Raw genomic sequence first — 13,069 nt, 5'->3', positions numbered from 1 at the left:
GCTGGGGTGGTTCAGCCCTCTGGGCATACCGGCGACGTGCAGTCGTAAGGGCTGTCCCCACGGAGGGGAACAGGGGCTACTCCGAGCATGGCGGGGGGGAGTGGGGGCCAGAGATGTGGCTCGCTGTCCTGCAATGCCCAGGATGGCCTCACCCCCGAGGATGACCCAGCCCCAACGGTCCACGGTGCCAAGGGGGAGAAACCTTGCGTTCATCATTTGGGCATAAAATTGGACACCAGAACAAATCCCCGATGGGTCAGGCGGAGCAAATCAGGGTGACCCCTCCAGTGTTTGTGAGTTACCTCCTCTCTCCCTCCCGCTTGTTGTGCGTATTTAAATGTTTACTTATTAATTTATTTATTTATTGACAGAGAAAGAGAGAGAGAGAGCAGGGGAGGAGCAGAGAGAGAGGGAGACAGAGTCCCAAGCACGCTCCTCACCGTCAGCACAGAGCCCAATGCGGGGCTCGAACCCACGAACCACGAGATCATGACCTGGGCTGAAACCAAGCGTTGGACACTTAACCGACTGGGCCACCCAGGTGCCCCTTGATGCGTGTATATAAATGTGTGCGGTATCCCAGGACCTCAGTAGGTCAGATGATTATGGGATGCAGAGTCTCCTGGAGGTCCATGGAATCCCCTAACCCAGTGAGTCTCACCCAGCGTGGCTCTGCCCCCAGGGGACACTGGGCGAGGTCTGGGGGCATTTGCGGTTGTCATGACTACGAGTGCTCCCGGCGTTGAGTGGGGGGGGGTCAGGAATGCGGCTCGACATCCCTAGTGAACGGGGTTGCCCCCACAATCAAGAAAATCTGGCCCCAACAGACTCTTAACTACAGAGAACAAACTGCTGTTTACCAGGGGGTAGGGGTGGGGGGATGGGTGAGATAGGTGATGGGGACGAAGGAGTGCACTTGTCGTGATGAGCACTGGGTGATGTACACGAGTGTGGAATCACTATCCTGTGCACCTGAAACTCATATCACACTGTATGTTAACTAAGTGAAATTTAAATTAAAACTTAAAAAAAAAAAAAAAAAAAAAGAATGATCTGGCCCCAGATGTCAGCCCTGCTGAAGGGGAAAGGCCCTAGGCCGGGGAAATCCATGGGGGCAGGTGGCTGCCAAGTCCCGGGGTTGGGTCTGAGGGCCCCTTACCCAAGTCAGGGCCTGTCCCTCCTACACTCACAGCCTCCCAGGGCTACCCCTCTCAGGGCAGACGTCAAAGTCCTCCGGGCATACGGCCTGCACATCGGGCCCATGTCACATCCATGACCATCAGTCACCAGCACCTGACCTCCCCTACATTCTGTCCTCCCTGCAAATAAAAGTCCAGGATGCCTCGTTAAATTTGAATTCCAGAAGGACAGTAATATTTTAGCATAAGTACGTCCCCTTGCCGTATTTGGGATATACTTAGGCTTAAAAAAAATCATGCGTTGTTTATCTGATATTCCGGTTTAACTGGGTGTCCTGTATCTTATCTGGCAATCTGCTTCCTCAAGCAACCAGGAGACTCTGAACACAAATCAGGCACTTCGGTCCATTGGGTCCCCTTGGCACTCACCCTGGCCCACCAGGCTCCGCGCGGCCAGGAACGAAGGAACGACTTCCCTGATGCCAGATTCTTACTCTTCTCCCACTTCTCAGATCTTTGGCTTCTGTCTTCTTCAAAGCCACATCACCCATACCTCCTCTTTCAGGAAGCCTTCCAGACATACCAGGCAGCACCTCTCACCCTCCTCGGGTCCTGAAATATGGGTGACCGTCAAGGGTCATTTCTGCAGACGATAAGTGCAAATAATAACAGAAATGATGGGGACAATAATAAGACCCTGGCAAGGACTGGCTCATTTTCCATCAGGGTTTCCTACTTCCTCCTGGGCACATGGCTGGACTACATTTCCCAGTATCCCTTGCAGTTAGGTGTGGCCACGTGATTGGCCTGGCCAACGGGAGGTAAGATGATCATGGCCAATGGCCCTGTGACTGATCTGGTTAAGCGACGGAAGTCACTTCAGGGCCAGATCCACGCTACAAACTTGCCATAGGAACCTTGCTCTCTCTCTCCCCTTCTGCCAGCTGCTTGCAGAGGAGTGTTTGGAGGGGAGCTGCCCCAGGACACTTGATTCGCGCTTGATTGGTGCAAACGCAAGGAATAAAACTTTATTGAATAAACAACAAGTAACAATAAGTACATAACAAGTTGAAATTTGCTTATTCCAGCCACTGGTGTACCCTAGGATTTCTCCGCGTCTGCTACTCTGATTATTTTTGTAATGTTCAGTTTTTGAGAGAGAGAGAGAGCACAAGCAGGGGAGGTGCAGGGGGGGTGGGGACAGAGAATCAGAGGCAGGCTCCGCGCTGTGTCAGCACAGAGCCTGATGCAGGGTTCAAACTCACAAACCCGTGAGATCGTGACCTGAGCCGAGGTCGGCCTCTCCACCGACTGAGCCGCCCAGGCGCCCCTAGTCTACTCTTATCATACGAGTAGCTATATTTCTGGAGGCCTTTGGACATTTGGGGGGCATGGACTCAATGTGGCCACAGCCAAACCGGTCACGTCACCTTCTCCCCACCCTGCACCACCGGTTCACTCCTCAGCTCCCACGACAGTGAAGTTACCTGAGTCGCTTATTCTCCCAAATTCTGTTTGTTTTACTTCCTCGGCAGCTCTGTTAACCTGTCCACTTCTCTCCATCTCCCCTGCCACCACCCGAATCCAGGCCACCATCAGTGCTTACGTGGATGACTGCAGTGGCTGCTTCCCAAGGGGGCGTACGTTCACCTCTGCCGTTTCGTCCATTGTCCACACGGCAGGCAGAGAGACAGCCTCTCAACACGAAATTGTCCACACGGCAGGCAGAGAGACAGCCTCTCAAAACAGAATTGTGATGACTGGAGAAGCCCCGCCCACATGGCTCTTGGCTGGAGGCTTCAGTTCCTCGCCACCTGGGCTCCTTGGGTGTTCTCGAAACACGGCAGCTGGCTTCCTCCAGAGCGAGTGATCTGAGAGAGCAGGGAGGCCACGGTGACTTTTGTGACCGAGTCTCAGAGTGTTGGACACGATCGCTTCTGCCATATTTTGTTTGTAAGAAACAACTCACTCGGTCCAGCCCACACTCACAGGGAAGAGAATTAGGCTCCACCTTTGCAAAGGAGTGTCGGGGTGCCTGGGGGGCTCAGTCGGTTAAGCATCCGATTTCGGCTCAGGTGATGATCTCGCAGTTCGTGAGTTCGAGCCCCGCGTCGGGCTCTGTGCTGACAGCTCCGAGCCTGGAGCCTGCTTCCGATTCTGTGTCTCCCTCTCTCTCTGACCCCTCACTGCTCATGTTCTCTCTCTCTCTCTAAAATAAACATAAAAAAAATTTTTTTTTTTAAATAAAGGAGTGTCAAAACATTATGGAGGGGCGCCTGGGTGGCTCAGTCGGTTGAGCGTCCGACTTCAGCTCAGGTCACGATCTCACGGTTCGTGAGTTCGAGCCCCGCGTCGGGCTCTGGGCTGACGGCTCAGAGCCTGGAGCCTGCTTCCGATTCTGTGTCTCCCGCTCTCTCCGCCCCTCCCCTACTCACACTCTGTCTCTCTCTCTCAAAAATAAATAAACATTAAAAAAAAATTAAAAAAAAAAAAACACATTCCTCAACCAATCGCTTGACCAATCCCATTGGGTCCACCTTGAATATCCTTCTAGACTCTTCCTCTTTCCATGATCACACCCTGGTACAGCAGCTGGGGGTCCACCGATGGATGAACTGATAAACAGGTGTGGTCCATTCATACAATGGAATATTACTCAGCCTTAAAGAGAAAGGAAATCCTGATACATGATGCACCATCAATAAACACGGAGAACGTCATGCTAGGTGAAGTAGGTCAATCAAAAAGGACAAGTCCTGGGGCGCCTGGGTGGCTCAGTCAGTTAAGCGTCCGACTCTTGATTTCAGCTCCGGGCATGATCTCGAGGTTTGTGAGTTCGAGCCCCGAGCCGGACTCTGTGATAAAGGCACAGAGCCTGTTTGGGATTCTCTCTCTGTCCCTCTCTCACTTGCACATGCGCATTCTCTCTCTCTCTCTCAAAGATAAATTTTTTAAAAAAATTTCAAAAAAGGACAAATCCTGCATGATCCCACTCACGGGGGTCCCAAGAGGAGCCCAGTCCACAGAGACAGAGAGTGGATGGTAGGAGCCCAGGGTGGGGCAGGGGGCGGGGAGTCAGTGTTTCATGGGGACAGAGTCTCAGTTTGGGGAGATGAGAAAGTTCTGGGGACATATGGTGGGGGGTGGTTGCACAATAGTGTGAATACACTTAATGCCACTGAGCTGTGCACGAGCTGTGCACTTAAAATGGCTAGGATAAATTACAGTAAATTTTATGTTGTGTGTATTTTACTACCATTGAATTTTTTGTAATAAAAACAATGCCCAAGGGGCACCTGGGTGGCTCAGTCAGTTGAGGGTCCAACTTTTGATCTCAGCTCAGGTCTTGATCTCGGGCTTGTGAGTTCGATCCCCGTGCTGGGTTTTGCACGGGGCATGAAGCCCACTTAAAAATAATGGGACACCTGGGTGGCTCAGTCGGTTAAACGTCTGACTTCAGCTTGGGTCCCGATCTCACGCTCCATGGGTTCAAGCCCCGCGTCGGGCTCTGTGCTGACAGCTCGGAGCCTGGAGCCTGCTTCGGATTCTGTCTCCCTCTGTCTCTGCCCCTCCCCCGCTCACGCTCTGTCTCTCTCTCTCAAAAATAAAATAAACGTTAAAAATTTTAAATAATAATACTCAAGTCTTTTTTTTTTTTTTTTTTAGTGTTTATTTATTTTTGAGACAGAGAGAGACAGAGAATGAGCAGGGGAGGGGCAGAGAGCGAGGGAGACACAGAATCCGAAGCAGGCTCTAAGCTATCAGCACAGAGCCTGACGCGGGGCTCAAACCCATGAACTTTGAGATCACGACCTGAGCCGAAGTTGGACGCCCAACCCACTGAACCCCCCAGGCGCCCCTATAATACCCAAGCTTTACATGGTCCTCACTGTGCCCCAGGCACCAAGCCGAGCTGTGGACTGAATCCTCTCCATCATCTGTGAATCAGGACAACAGCCATCAAGGGTCGTCACTGCCCCCATTTCACAGACCAGGCAGCAGAGGCTCAGAGAAGGGCAGGGGGGCGCCCAGGCTCACAAAACCAGGATGAGATCCCCTAACCACCGCTCAGCAGCGCGTCGGCTAAGGAGGAAGGGACGCATCTCAGAGATGCAGAGCTGAGGCAGGTGACCGGCCGGCCAGCGGCCCTCAGCATCAGTGAGTGGCCAAGACGAGATGGCCCAGGGTGGTCTAAGCCCGTCCTGGGGGCTGCGGGTGTGAGTCCTCATTTACATCTCCCCTGGGCACCAGCGCCCTTTCCCGTAAAGCTTACAGGGCATCATGGAAGCAGCCAGGAACGGCGGTGCCTGAGCAGGGCTGGGAGTCTGAGCCACAGGCTCTCCGGACGTGGGCTTTCTCATCTGTACAATCTGTAAGGAATGATTACACTTAAAATAATGTGACTACTGATGCTCACCATGACGGCTTTTAAATGTGAATTGTCATCGCTCACCGTGGCACAACTTGACATGTGGGGCTGGATCACTCTCTGTGGGGGCTTCCCTGGGGACTGTGGGGGCTGGGCGGCATCCCTGGCCCCACCCCCTCCACGCCGGGAGCACCCCGAGTAGGAACAACTCCAAATATCTCCAGACACCCCAAGTGGAGTCAGAATCCCCGAGAGTTCTGAAGGCAGCATTGCCCCAGGTGGCAAAACCCCTGTCCGCGTTACAGGGTCTGAAGTCTATGTGTAGTTAGTGTATCTGATAGAGTCAATGCTAATGAGATTCCCAGCTCTGCTATTTATATGCTGTGTGACCTTGGCTGAGTCACTTCCGTCTCTGAGCCGCAGTATCCCCACCTGTAAAACTCGAGTTCATCATTCGTCCCTCCTTCCCAAAGATGCAGGATCAAACAGCCTACGTCTATAAACGCGTCGGCCAAAGTAAGCACTCACCCCCCGGATACTTTTGTCACCGCAGCTGGGGGCTTCTGGAAGATTCTGACGCACAATGGCGGCGGGGCTCCTGCCCCCTCCCCGCCGCCGCCGTCGGCTGCCTCCCCTCTGGGCCCCAGATTCAGGAGACCACACAGGCGGGCGTTGGGAACACTTCCTGTGCGGTGGCCTGTGGTACCCACTGGGACAGGTGGGCCAACGGGAGAACACAGCTGGGACCACCCCACTTCCTGCCCCGGGGGGAGGTGCTTCTCACGTTCCTTCGCCCCCACCCCCAAAATAACACCCCCCACCCCCCAGGAACCCAAGCCGCTGCACCAGCTGCCGCCTCCAACTCAGGGGACATAGGACAGGCGGGGCCCAGCAGCTGCCACCACGGAGCCTGCCCCGCTGGGAATGTCCTCCCCCCTGCTGCTGCCACCTCCGGCATTCCGATCCCAAGGGGTGACCTGGCCTCCCCCGTGTCCAGGACACGTGAGCCCTGAGCGGGCAGGGCCGGCTGGCGGGGGGGGGGTGTTCTTTTGCCATCCTGGGTGACAGGAGACCCTCTCTGGCCGGAACCCCCAGATCCCAGGTGCCTCCACTCCTCACCTCAAGGGACTGTTCGAGGGGGAAGGGGCCGGTTGCCAGGACAACAGCCCCCCACCTCTGCCTGTGAACAAAGGGGCAGCCGGGAGAGCCAAGAACGGGGTGTTCTTTCCCCACCAACGTGACTGGCACATCCTGGCAGCTGACGCTTGGCGGGCCAGGCCCTGAGCTGCTGGGCCTGGCCACCCCAGACAAGGCCACTCAGTGTAGGGGCAGCAGGGGGTGGCTGCGGCCCTGAGGGATCTAGTTCCTGGTCAACCGCCCCTAGGCCTCTGTCCTTCCGGCACATTCTGACGAGGAAGTCAGCCCGCTCTGCCTGCAGGACTTCACAGAAAGGCCAGGGGGCCTCAGATGTCTGGCTCTGAGCTGGACGGGCCACCAGAGCTGGGTGGAAAGAGGCCACACGGAGCCCTTCCCTCTGCCGGGACCCCCGGCCTGGCATTCTGGGGCTGGCGGTGCCCAGTGGGACCTGACCGGCCCGGGAGGGGCCGGCCCAGGGGACAGTGGGTCTCAGAGCTGCTCCCCTCCCCCCAAGCCCGTACCTCCGTGCAGGGGACCGCGGGCAGCTGGCGCCATGAGGGCGGGGGGGGGCGGGGACAGGCCAGGGCCTGCATGTTAAAAGACCCCCGGTTTCCCGCGGCGAGCCGGCACAAGGAGACAAAACCTTGCCTTCTGGCCATCGGGCCACAGTTGGTCAGACTGTCCAGCCACTGGCGTCGCTGGGGAAGACGTAGGCAGGTCTGCTCGGCTGGGGTGTGGCTCCCAGGAAAAATACAGGACGCGCAGCGAAACTAACATTTCTTAGCATGAGTAGGTCCCTTACGATATTGGGGTCATACTTATGCTAAAAACTCTTCATTGTGTATCTGGAATTCACATTTAACTGGGTATCCTGTAATTTTACTCGATAAATCTGCAACCCACGGGCTCTCAAAGAGGCAAAACTAAACTCGCCAACGCCCTCCCAAACTCGTTCCTCCGCTGGTCCCAGCCCCGGGGAGGGCCTAGGTGGCCTCCGCCTCCCTGGGTCCCTCGCCACAGGCGCGAGTCAACCTCACCTTCTGAACCATGGCCTGTCCACTCCCTGCCGTGGTCTCTCCCACCTACCCCCACCCTCCCTGCAGGCCTGGTCATGGGCCATCAGCTCCCGCCTGCCCTGCCCTCACCGCTGCCTTTCTCTGCCTCTTGAAGACTCCACCCCCCTCCCCAGAGACCTAAACAGGGCCTCCCTCCTCTCAATCCCCCGTTTCAACGATAAAGGCCAAAAGCTTCTGCTTGATGAAGCCCCTTCCTCAGCAGGGCTCCAAGCAACCCCTACTCCTGGTTCCCAGCCCCCTCTCCCAGAAGGAGCCGTGGTTGCCCAAAAGCTTCCTGCTTGTTCAAGACCCCAGCTATGCCCCCCCACCTGAGTCAGGTGCCCCTCTTCTCCGCCCACAGCCCTCCAGGGCTCCCACCCCCGCCTCTCCCCACCCTACCGGGGTGTAAGCCCAGGTCCTCCCCTAGCCTACCTGCCTCGTCCCCTCCCTCTCTCCCCCCCTGGATTGCTCTGCTCTGGCCACTTGGGTGGGCCTCTTCGCCCTTCTTCCAACACGGCAGTCCAGTGCTGCCCCAGGACCTTTGCACAGGTATTCCTGTTGCCCGGAGTACACCTCATCCGGACGGCCGTTTTCTGTTTCACCGCTGTTCAGCAAAGCACACAAGAGGTGTTTAATACACACTTCCTGAATGAGCAATTCATCACGGTGCCTGGAATGTCCTCCTGTATTGCCCTTTCCTCCTTTCTATGACTTCCACCTTTTCTGTAAGACTTCCCTCAAGCAGGTGAGCTCATTTTCCCCTTCCTGATTTCCTTTATCCATAAGGCGGCCCAAGACAGTTTCCAATGCTCCCTCCCACCCGCCCTTGCTGACCATGCTTCAGAACCTTCTGTGGCTCCCCGATGTCCTCAGGGCTCCTATCAGCCTGGCCCTGACCGAACTGTCGGACTTGGTCTCTCTTCGCTGACACCCTGCCCCCACCACATTCTACCCTCCAGCCTCTCGCTCTGCACCTTCACACTCTCTGTTCCCTGTGCCTGGAATACCTGTCCAGTGCCTTCACCTGCCTGACGCTGATTCCTCTCTCTCAGGACTCGGCCTAGACATTACCCTCCTGGAGGCTTCCCAGGACCACCCACAGCCTGGGTCCAGCCCTCCTCTGGGCTCCACTGTGCCTGTGTAGCTCCAACGCGGCCCAATCGCCTCTATTTTTTACCCTTGGGCACCAGAGCCAACTTACTCGTCAGACCCAGGAGACCCAGGACCCATGACACTTTTAAGGGCCCGTGGAAATGGTTCTTTTCAACTTATCTTAAAAATCAGGAGAAAAGAATGAATGCAATACCAGGGCAGTTGTAAAAGGTCATTTGCAATATTTTTTTCATGGAGGGAGGGACCCCAAAGTGCCTTAGGGCTGTGAAAGTGTTTTTTTTTTTTTAAGTTTATTTATTTTGAGAGAGAGAGAAAGAAAGCATGAGCAGGGGAGGGAGGGGCAGAGAGAGAGAGAGGGAGAGAGAGAATCCCAAGCAGGATCTGCGCTGTCAGTGCAAAGCCCGATGCGGATGGGGCTCAAACTCATGAACCGCGAGATCAAGACCTGAGCGGAAATCAAGAGTTAGACGCTTAACCCACCGCACCACTCAAGCGCCCCAGTGCTGTGAAAATCTGAATGCAGCCCTTCTAGTCCCTGGCAAGTGTCTCCCTACTGGGTTATAAGTGCCTTGAAGGTGGTAGAGGCTGAATCCCCAGGGCTGCAGAGCACGAGCCTGGTACACAGCAGGTGCTTAATAATTGTTTGCTGAATGACTGAATATGCAATGAATCACTAGGTCCTCGCAGCCAGGCCTGACCTGGCTCACACATAATAAGAGATGCTTGATAAATGGATGGATGGATGGATGGATGGATGGATGGATGGATGGAAGGAGGGAAGGGTCAGACTGTGGATGGAGGGGACACCTGGGCCAAGCAGAGACCAATCTGGGACCAGCAGCGCCACCTAGTGGCACAACGCTGGTCTGTCTCTCCTTCCTCTGGGCTCGGCGCAAAAGAATGGGAGTTTTCAGAGCTTTTCCACTGGAAAGTGTGCCTGGAGAAGAGGAAGGGGAAGCCGGGAGGAGGAGGAGGAGGAGGAGGAGGAGGAGGAGGAGGGTACATTGAGATCTCAGACAAATTCCGACTACCCATTTCTGGTTTTTCGACCTGGAACATCACCTCTTTGACCCTCAGCTTCCTCATCCAGAAAATGGGGGAAATTTAAAGCAGGCCTTTGAATAATGTAATAAAATAGCTCAGAAAACAGTATGTTTCTCACCTCCCACCCTGGGAATAATCCTGGACGGGTGTTGCCCTCAAGGAGCCCACCCAGGCGAGGAGGTGACAGAGGGAGGACGTGGCTGGGGCAGAGAGAGGGATGTGAGTTTGGGGGTAGAGTTGTCGGATTTAGCAAAAACAAAAACAGAAAAATAAAAAGGATGCCCAGCTCAGTTTGAATTTCCGGTCAGCAAGGAATCATTTTTGAACGCTGAGTATATCCCAAATAGTGCACGGGATATACTTATACCCCCCCCCCCCAAATGTATTTCTGGTTGACCAGAAGTTCAAATTGAAGTGGACATCCTCTATTTTGTCCGGGAGCCTTCGCCTGGGGGAGACTGAGGAGGTGGGCAGGAAGACTGCCAGGAGGAGGCGGCAGTGGTGCCGAAAAGCGAGCACTAAGCCTCTGGTCGTGTAGCTGCTGCTGGTGGTGCGGTCCCCTCCCCCACCCACATACGCACATGCGCAATGGCCAACGCCCCGGATTGCACTGGCGGAGAGCTGAACGTGGGGGTTGAGCACCACACTAGGGAAGAAGGTGGGCATGGCTGTTCTCCTTTCCTTCAAAAGTTGTGCTACCAGACATTACTCCCAGTGACTCTTGAGCTGTGTGACCTTAGACAACTCACTTAACCTCTCTGAGCTTTATCCATCCCAGGACTCTTATCCTCCATTACCCCCTCATCAACTTCCTGGCGGGGCCTCCAACTTACCAACATGGTCTGCCTCAGGGCCTTTGAACGTGCTGTTTTCCCGGATCTCTAGTGGGGGGGGGGGGGTCTCTCCTTTTCTCCTTCGCTTCTGCATTAAGAGGCCAATCTGGGAGGCCTCCCTTGACCACCTTATTAAAAATCACACCCCCGTTCTCCCATCGTCAGTCCTTTGCTTTTCTCAGTAACACCACCCCCCGACCTACTATGTATTTCACTCATTTCTCGTTTATTGTCTGTCACTGCCAACAGATCCCAAGGCTGGGATCTGTTTTACTCACTGTCCCCAACGCCCAGCACAGCAGCTCCAGAAAAATGGCTGAGTGAATGAGTAGGAACGCGAACGGGTAGGAAAAAAAGGCCAGCAGCCGAGGTGAAACGTGTAGCTGTTGTGGCTGGTTGCCTTAATCCTCGCGGTGTCTCAGACTCACTTGAGAATCTGACTAGCTGCACTTGGTTACTTAGATGCGAACATTCAGTTTCCTGATGTGCAAAAGCCATATGGCGCCGGTGGCCACCGTATTGAATGCCACAGAATTCCAGAGCATTCCCAGCGTCTCAGAAAGCTCTACCGCCTGGTGCTAGTGTGGTCACTGTCGGAAAAACCACAGTCACAGATACCAATTTGTTTTCTTGTTCCTTCCGGCGCTTCAGAGACCCCACCCCACCCCACGTAATGTAGCAAACTTGTGGCTCCTGAGGTGAACACAGCCCCGGTTGGGTTTTGTGAGGTCCGGTGGTTTTCGTAAATGGCAGAGCACTTTCTTTAGTCTAAAATCTTGGTGGATGTGGGAATCTCTGGGTGGGTGTCCCATAGGGCCACTCTCTGCCAGGCTGCCCACGCTTTAGCGGAGCCACTTACTTCCTTCTGGCCCTTGGGACCACCTGAGTTTGAGACTTTGGTTTATAGACCAAGAGGATAAATGATTGGGGGGGGCGGGGGTGGGATGCAAACAAATCCAAGTGGTTGCTGCTTTAGGGAGGGGTTGATCCGGGAGTCAGAGATCTGGAAGTTGATCCCTGCACTACCCTTGACCGACCGTCTCTGGGCCTCAGTTTTCTCATCTGTAAAATGGGGATGATAAAGGAACCGTTTGGGAGGATTAAGTGGTACCATGCAGGTCAAGACCGGCAGAAGGCACTCTTGATCTGTTCACCTATGTGGCGAAGGCTCTGTTCACATTGTTGGGTCGAGCTTGGCTCCATCACCTTCTCAGGGTTGGGACTCGGTTCCTGACGCGGCGGGGCATCAGGCAAAGACCTCTGGGGTTCTCACCGCCCCTGGAGAAAAGGAGGGACTGGGGGGGCGGGGGAATCCCAGAACCCGGATCGCACCTCCCTGCGCCGAGTTCATAGGATCCCGAGGTCGGGAGGGGCGCCCTTTGCTGGATCAGGCGTCTTCCAAGGGTCGCCCGACTCAGACAGAGGGCGGATCGCGCGCGCGTCCAGCAGAAGTCCGGGCCTTCCTGGACTTCACTTGTGGCTCCAACGTCCCGGACCGAGCGGGGCCGAGGCCTGACGGCGGGCAGCCTCCCGATACGATTGGCCCTCGGGCCCGTCACTCCCGAGCGCCCGCCCCCTTGAGTATAAAAGCCTCCCCAGGGGGTCAGCCCCAGACCGTTTCCGAGCTGGCTGTCGCGCCCTGCACGTCCCGCTGACCGCGGTGAGAGGCGGGGGGCCCCATGGAGGCGGGGGGCGAGGTCCGCCGAGTCCCGGGGCGTCCCAGGGGAGGAAGGAGGGGGGAGGACCTTCCTGGGGACTCGGCTGCTCTCTTCGGCCTGGGGAGGGGTCTCCAGCCCTGGCTGAGCTTTCTTGTCTCTTTCAGTGCCCCACCCCCCCACCCCCCACTCAAAAAAAATCTAATTTCTGGAACACAGTCAGACTTTCAAACTCTCTCCTCTCAGTTCCTGAGACTTTTTTAGGGGGAGGCAGAAAGAGCCCCTAGAATTGGCAGTATTAAGGCGGGGGCGGGGGGCGGTAAAGTCCCCATTATAAAACACATCCTCTCTAAACAAAAGCAAAAACAAAAACTGTGCTTGCTTTGCAAACGCAGTTTAGAGGCGAGCAGCGGCAGCCTGTCCTGCACAGGAAATCGGCCCTCCCGGGGCTTTAGGGCGCCCCTACCCCTCCTCCTCCGCCCCGCCCTCCGCCCCCAACCAGGGGACTGTCTCTCTGCCTGGCAAAGCCCCCTTTCCAGCAAATGGATTTGCCAACTGGGGGCTTAACTCCTCCCACACCCCGGTTTCTGGTCGCCCAGCTGACCCTGGGGAGCTCGCGGGCGGCCCCCCCCCTCCCCCCTCCCTTGGGTGGGTGTGGCCAATGGGTTGCTCTAGGCGGCTGGGAAGGCCTACCCATTATCTGAGTCCTTGGGACCTATGTCAG

At 55.7% G+C, this 13,069-nt stretch overlaps 1 protein-coding gene and 1 long non-coding RNA gene across 3 annotated transcripts in view; one reads left to right on the top strand and one right to left on the bottom strand.

Annotated features, from left to right (window-relative positions):
• Positions 1–1,062: 1,062 nt before the first annotated feature.
• LOC122213801 overlaps positions 1,063–13,069 on the bottom strand; it is an 18,904-nt gene continuing 6,897 nt past the window's right edge. The window contains exons 3-4 of the long non-coding RNA XR_006199637.1: positions 2,746–3,010; positions 1,063–1,751 (exon numbers count right to left, since the gene is read on the bottom strand). This is a non-coding gene — a long non-coding RNA (uncharacterized LOC122213801). The remainder of the gene's footprint in view (positions 1,752–2,745; positions 3,011–13,069) is intronic.
• The window catches only part of PLIN3 (perilipin 3), an 18,515-nt gene continuing 17,740 nt past the window's right edge, over positions 12,295–13,069 (top strand). For both annotated transcript variants that reach the window (XM_042928079.1, XM_042928078.1), the window contains exon 1: positions 12,295–12,350. The gene's annotated coding sequence lies outside the window, so the exon portion shown is untranslated. The remainder of the gene's footprint in view (positions 12,351–13,069) is intronic.

This window comes from Panthera leo, chromosome A2 (genome assembly GCF_018350215.1).
Source record: "Panthera leo isolate Ple1 chromosome A2, P.leo_Ple1_pat1.1, whole genome shotgun sequence".
NCBI classification, from domain to species: Eukaryota; Metazoa; Chordata; class Mammalia; order Carnivora; family Felidae; genus Panthera; species Panthera leo.
Note: the sequence above shows the minus strand (reverse complement) of the source record. Positions and strands in the feature narration are given on the sequence as shown.